Genomic DNA, 8120 nt, shown 5'->3' on the forward strand with positions numbered 1-8120 from the left:
GGTAACTTATCCCGAATACACGTTAAAAGTGATGAAATGGGGCAGTGTGTCATTTTAAACTGATTCTTATCTCGAAGACACATTCAAAATGTGATGTAATATGACATGTGTCTCATTTTGTAATGGTTGCTAATCAGAAATACACCTTAAATGTGGAAGAATAGGCCACATGCTTCAATGTGATATTTCTTGTTCCCTAACCGGAAGTACGCAAACATTTTTTTAAACATTTAGTTGACTTACTCGTATTTCCTGATTGTGGTTTTGGTGTCAAGTTTGCAAAACAAATATTCAATTAAAGTTGTTTATTACTGTTTAATACTACAAAACTTTCTATATTAAAGCTCGAGTTTAAAGCAGGAAATGTCAATGTACCTGTTATTATCTAGGTGTAGACAAATATAATATTTCACTAGCATATTGATCATAATAGAATATAATTCTTTAAATATTGAATATTATTCATTAAACACCATGGAATATGAATATGAGAAACTAAAAACATATTCACAATCACTTTTAATTAAGCAATTTACTTTTTGCTGTAGAATCTTGTATCAAGATAAAATGAGATAAGGTGTCGTACATAAAAAAAATATTCCTACAAAATATCGAAATTATTTAATAGGAATTATACCAAATTCCACCTCATAGTATGAGAATTGATGGAGTCAGGACACAGAAAAAGCATTGCCCCCTTTAGTTGACTGTATCTAAAAACTGTCTGCATGAAACAAAAAGGCCGATTACTTGAAATTAAGCTATTATCATATTGCTTGTGTCATATTGCTAAGAATTCTAGTTGTTTTGCTAAATGATGTTTGATATAAATACATATGTGATGAGTAATTCAGAAAACCATATCTTATATATTAAGTTGAAAATATTTGAAAAGGGATTGTTTCCAAGAGACAATTATCGTTGATGGTTGTTTTTGTTTTAATAAACACTCTGTATGAAAAAAAACGTATGGCAAAAACATTGCGTCAAACATAGAATTCAGTCGCAGAATTGTCCATTTATTTTTAATACATAATTGAAAAACGATATATGCTGCATTAAGTAAACTATGATATACATTTAAGAAATATGTTCAGCAACGTTTTACTGTTTCACATTATCAATTATCGGTCGGTCACCATTATAATAGGCAACAAGAAAAGCATTGATGCAAAGCATCAAAGGGCATCCAAGCAAGAAATGCAGCAAGTGAAGATGAACTAGTACACATATGATGACAAGATATTCTTATAAACTACCAGAAATGTATACCACTTATGAATGAGCGGACGAAAGACATTGTTCATTATGAACTTTGATTGGCATGCTAGAGATTAGAATATTACTTGTTATTTCTTTATGATCGTGGTTATTAATAGCAACGGATATACATGTATGCAATAATTTATAATCCATATGTGTAACGCATGATCAACACGTTTGTCCCTTATTATGTACATGTTATCGCTATTAGCGAAGACCCCCTTAAGGTATCTGTTCACACTTTAAGTTAGTAAAAATATGACACTGGTTATATTACCATGTTGATCATGTTGAGCATAATTGTTTATTATACAATAATTGTAATATCTATTAATTTTGATTTAAAAAAAATACAAATTTTATGAATATTGTTTTCTTTTATTCTTTTTTGTGTTTATGTGCTATTTTAATACTGAGTTTTTACTACTCTTTTTTATTAAAATTGTAAAATAAATTTTAAGAATTCAATTGTCATATTGACCGACGATTATAAGTCAAAGCTTAACTGGAAAAAGTCAGTAAATTATGGTTTATCTTTCAATATATAATATTGTTTATTCTTAAACCATGTACATGTACATTGTATTTTTCTTTATCATTTTTTTAAATTATCGATCAATTGAATAATTCATAAAATCTAACTTGTAACTTTGAATAATTCCTCGGCATCTTTACTAAACACGGATAACAAATCGAATAATTAAATAAAATGTTTCAAAGTTGATAATGTCATTTTAATACCATAAAAAATATACCTTTTTCTCAATTATTGTACATATCACGGATTTATATTACATATAAATCCGTGTACATATTTATTGTTTTTATCTCATATAGATAAAATGAAACATGCTATTGTTGTTTTTTTCTAATTGTAACGATATCAAACATCTACTCCAAAACCGGGAGAGACCGGACAATATAACGTGTGGTACTATTCGCCGGTCACTAGTAAATCCTGGTCAAAATAGACCGGGAGAGACCGGCATTTACCGATAGGAGTGATAAAAAGATATATCTATAAATAGGTTTGTAACGATATCAAACATCTACTCCAAAACCGGGAGAGACCGGACAATATAACGTGTGGTACTATTCGCCGGTCACTAGTAAATCCTGGTCAAAATAGACCGGGAGAGACCGGCATTTACCGATAGGAGTGATAAAAAGATATATCTATAAATAGGTTTTTGGAATATTTAGGTCATCAACTGATCATTCTAGGATACATGTACAACAATAACATACCATGACATGATAACCGACTGTGTACTACAAAATGATAAATAAAAAACCCCGAAGAGCGCGATTTATTGACGGAAAAGGTTATTTCATTTGTAAATGTTTGCATTGCGAAAATTCATTGTAACATATCGCGACATTTCATTCTTATTTAATAATCAAGCACCCTCATACCGATCGGAATTTTCGGCTTTTATTATGACCGACCAAAAGGCTCGAGAAGTTGCTGTCGCCCTTTCACAAAATCTGATCTCATTCCATAAGAGCGCCGCGCTTCGGCGCGGACGCCAATCAGTAAAAATACATCTTAATTTGACAACGAAATAAATGAGCATTATACTAATTGAGTATAATTTTTTGTCTCAGTGATTGACTGCTGATAAATATATGTCCTCTTAATGAATAATATGAAATATTTATTTAGTAGCTTATTAATTATAACCGACGATCTTTCAGCGTTTAACCAACAGAAATCATTATCTTATCCAAATAATCAATTTTGCTCGACTAGGGCCTTGTCCAATATAAGTTTGACAGTTGTGTACTCGTGGTTTTCAGTATTGTACACAACAATGTATAATATCCATGAAACCTAGGAAAAGAACTAGCCGTAAAACAACCCAGATTAAGTTATTGTCATTCACCATTTGTGAGCAATGATGCAAAAGAACTAGTCTGTGAAATATTGAGCATATACTATAACCACATGTTCTCCATCAATTTATTATTTTGTATGTTTTGAGTTTCCGAAAACAGAAACAATAAATCAGTTCCTCTTCCCTTTAAACAAATAAAAAGGAATTATTTATTGACATATATGACGCAATTGCTCTATTTTGATCGCCATAGATACTCGCAGTCACTATCGAAATTATTAGTATTTAAAGGTGTCATTTGTTTCATATAAGCGCTGTAACTACTGATTAACATTACTTTGTTTTACAATTCAGTGGAATATTTGCTAATTTACATGTTTACGACGACATCTGCAAGGCAATATTTAGAAATCAAACATATTATGATTACATGCATTGCCTTGGCCAAGCATCTCAATTCTCCCTAGCAAACTAGGATTAATAAGTGATCACATTCCCTACCTATTACTGTCATCACATGATCTATAACATTTCAATAAACAAAATATTTATTAATTCTTCGAGGAACAATTAAATGATACATAGTAAACATTGAATTAAAAAAAGAAGATTTCCTGTGTTTGTCTGTTAATCTAGGTTTCACGTCGATTTTAACCCATATTAGATGAAAATGATATTGATGGTTTATTTCAATGTTATTATGTGATGGTCTACAATCATATAACACAATATAACTATCATCTAATTCAAACGTAAAAGTATGCCTATCTATTACACTTTGCGCTATATATTATAAGTCTACTGTTGCTCTCGTCCATAGAACTGGCACAAATGTTGTATTAACATTTAAGTTGTATAACTACAACATTATTATTGACACAATATGAATTGCTTTATGTAACTTTACATTCATTTGCTTGATCAAGTATCCTCCCTGATTCCATTACATCCTTTTCTAAGGGTACCGTCTATTGAACGTCTGATAAAGTAGCCAAAGTTCTGCTGCCGTTACACATACTGGGAATTAAGTAAAAGATATTTCCTATAATATGAGTTTAGATACTAAGATCTTATTTAAATATTTATAGATACAGAATCTGACATGAGACGTTTTACTTTATATAGACATGTTATATTGGTTAAACAGAAAGAACAAAGAACATTGACCTATGGTGATGTTTAAAGTAAAATATTTGCTTCTTACACAATACGAGAAGAAACCATTCTTTATTTAACCTTTGGCACAAGATCATGCCATAAAATAATCATGACTAGCGGCTTGTTTATACATATGTGTCATTTCAAAATAATTCATTTTATGTGTTATGCAATATAAAGACAGGCAGCAACATTTTTGAAATAAAATCAAAATTTTAAATGTCATATTTATTTGTCTTTGTAATATATCTGTAACTGTACATTTTTTCACCTATATAGATTGCTTGAATTGAATTTTTATTTTTCGAACATGAAGAGGCATATCTGACATTAATTGTTCTTGTTGTAATAATAACCTCTAAGAAGACTCAAAAGATCTGTTAATCTGAACTCTCTGATTTGAATATACATGTATTTGTTCAATGTTATTGCCTAGGGATACTAATCGAGTGATTTCAAACAAATACTTGCATTCGTATAAACTAAAATTGACTCGTTACATAACGATGCATCCAGTCTATTTTGATTGCCTTGTTCAATAAATTTTGATCAATTGATTGGCGTTTTCTTGATTATATCAAAATGTATTTTTATCTAGCCGTCTTATCTACATAGTAAAATAACTCGAGGAAAGACCCAATCAATTAAGTGTATAATGGTTGTCAAAATACCTGCATATAAACATCACACCACCAGCTGCAACCACTGAATTTGATCATGATTATTTTAAAGCAACAATTTTAAGAAGGCTTTTGGGAATTGAATAATTTGAACAAAATCAACTCTAAAAAATGTAAAACAGTTTCATTTTTACGCACAATGTTTTGCTTTTATTTTATTGTTACCTAAATGTGTGTTTTCAGGTTGAAAATACAACTGTACGATTTAACTGGTAAATTATAGTACAAAAATGGTTTATTATACAGCGCGAAGAAAAAGTCACCGTTATCGTAATTCCTCAAGTGAAGGCGAATACGACATCTAATATTGATCAAAATAGAGTCTTATTTCTCAAGGAACTAAACAATAAGATAATCTGTGCGTTCTTATGGCAATAATGAAGAACATACACAAAACAAAACAACAGAAAAACAAATTTTTATTAACATTTTCGTCAAATAGTAAGACAATGTTTGCTCATATCCGTATGCAAATAATGAACTTTTCAACAGTCTGATTTCATGTCATTATGGTAGTTTATCAAGACTGTATATCGTAGAAGACAGCTTAAATTATATATCCTGAGTAAAACACATTCTCTCCATCTTAAGGGTCATTGTTTTACATTGGTCAAAACGCACAGGTTAAAAAAACTATTAAGCGCAATTGCATGCTACAATAAGGGGCTTTGTTGCTTATTCTTTGCTAATTAAAAGTTAATATACTGCTTAGTCGGGATTATATTCATTAACGTCCACACCATTATGATTAAGCAAAAAGGGCGTCTTTATAGACCTAAAATTGAGGAGAAAACAATCCCAAATGAATGTCTAAAACGGCAAAATTGAAAATGTTGCATTGAGCCTGTTTTTGGACGGTAAATATCCGTATCGGTACCCGCTTTGCAAGATTTACTAAAACGTTACTTTATTTGCACATACAGATATAAATAAAGAGTTTTTATTAGATATGTTTATGATGTTCCCTTTACATATTTCATATACTCATCTATGATTGATTGTAGAGTATAATATAGATGTTATTATACTCGGAACTATATTCCGCATTCCAAACTCATCATGCTATGTTTCTGGTGTCCTCAATTTATTTGCAATTGTGAATTATCAAGTTTATTCTTATGACATGTAGCAATATCAACGACAGCATGAAAGTAACATTGTTGCATGGATGCTATATATCGTTACATATCTTATCCAAAATATTTTGCTTTTGTTTTCATTTTTCATTTCAAAAGTAAGGAAATATAACACCATAATAAATAGGACCTCTTAGAATATAAAAGAGGAATTTTTTGCATTATGTTGTAAGTATTTTTATTTGTTTAATCATTAATAAGAGGTACTCATTATCAAATATGACTGAGAAAAAATCCAATACATCATGCAAGAAACAAAATGAATATCTCACAATCGTTTAGAAATGCGCATACACGCTCACGTTGTTGTTTGTTTAATTTCCCAATGTAAAAAAACATATTTTGAAAATCATACTGACATCAATTTATCCCTCTTTAAAAATGCCTTTCGAATATGCAGTTCTTATTGCAAGTATTAGTAAGCACAGTAAGCACGTACAAAACAAACATCTTTATTTCTGTCATGCCTTTCTTTCTACCAATTTCATTTGTAGTATTTTTAAATCCAAATCATAATGATTGAAAAATGGACACGTATATGTTGCATTAAATACTGAAATAAAATTTCGCAAAATGCAAAAGAAAACGATTGTCAATAGATGATTGAATACAGTGTATAATAGTCGAAACAATGAAAGTATCGACATTCTAAAGAAACCATTATTGCGTTGACACTTGTCCATCAATTTTTAAACTGTACTTTTAAGATATTGAAGAACATCATAGGTAAAAAAGCAACATCATATATGGACATTTATCTTGCAGGTTAGCTTTATCAATTGTTACCGCTAGTTGGTTACAGATTTATTTTACAAACGTATAAAATTGATCACAAAACTTCCATCGAGCGCAATAATTTGCATTGGCTCGTCATAAATTTTGGGATAATACAAGAAGTCTATTCTGATTCGACTAATGAACTAGATAACAAACTTTTGTATAAATGCTGTTTTAAGTTTAAATCATGAGAAAGTTATCTCAGGACAAATTGTTTGCGAATTATATAACTGAGTTGACCATTTTCATTTCCGCCTTTGATTTGAAATCTGCCTCTCATGCTAACCAAGAAACTGGAACAAACTGCGTTGACCATTTTCATTTCCGCCTTTGATTTGAACCTGGCCTCTCCTGCTGACCAAGAAACTGGAACAAACTGCAAGTTTCTGTGTTTTACTAGATGCCCTTTTTCAAGCGTTTAGTTTAAAATATATAACTAAGAATGATGTTTTTCTCTGTATTATACTCTGACAATAAAAAAGAAATAATTGCAAATTGAAACCATTTTCACTAGATACGTTTCGTGTGTGTGAAAGTATTAAAAACCGCATGGCAGGTGTTCTCATATATTAATTGGATCTTTTTGTAATAATTTAAAGGAAGGCGGTACATTTTACAACAAAGAGACTGTTTTGTAAACAAATAGTATTTTAGTCGGCGCAAATCGAACATAATAAATTTCAACAAAAATAATGATGTTTACGTTTACCGGAATTTCTATTCTCAAAATAGAAAATTTTCTTTAATCTAAATTTCATTATCAAAACTAAATAAACACTCAGATGAACTTAAAATAATTATAGGAAGGTTATATTGCTATATCTTTTTTGTGAAGTAACGTTCATGGGCGTAATCGTTCGTCTATCAGTATCCATTACGTGAAGTTGAATAGGAACATGTAGCTGTAGTTAAGTTTCAAAAGTTACCAAAGTAACCGCTTCGTCCTTATTGTTTAATACGTGGTTAAATGTTTGTTTTTAGGAGGTATGATTTGTTTTCATAGACATGATTTCATTTTAAAACTAGTTTGACATTTAGTATTGTTAATTTATGCCTGGACTTTTCACTTAACTGATGTCTTCAGTTCACGAACTTTCATGTTAACAAATAGTGAAGGTATATTTTATATATATATCAATCATGAACAAAATTGAAATAAACCCATAAAACTTTTAGATACCATATACACTACAATTTGTACCGGGTTTAGCATTGGGCTAAAAAATAGATTGCTTATGTCTCCTTTTGATACAAATACATTTTCAAGC

Source organism: Ruditapes philippinarum, unplaced genomic scaffold, assembly GCF_026571515.1.
Source record: "Ruditapes philippinarum isolate M1 unplaced genomic scaffold, ASM2657151v2 ctg2691_1_1_1_1, whole genome shotgun sequence".
NCBI lineage: Eukaryota > Metazoa > Mollusca > Bivalvia > Venerida > Veneridae > Ruditapes > Ruditapes philippinarum.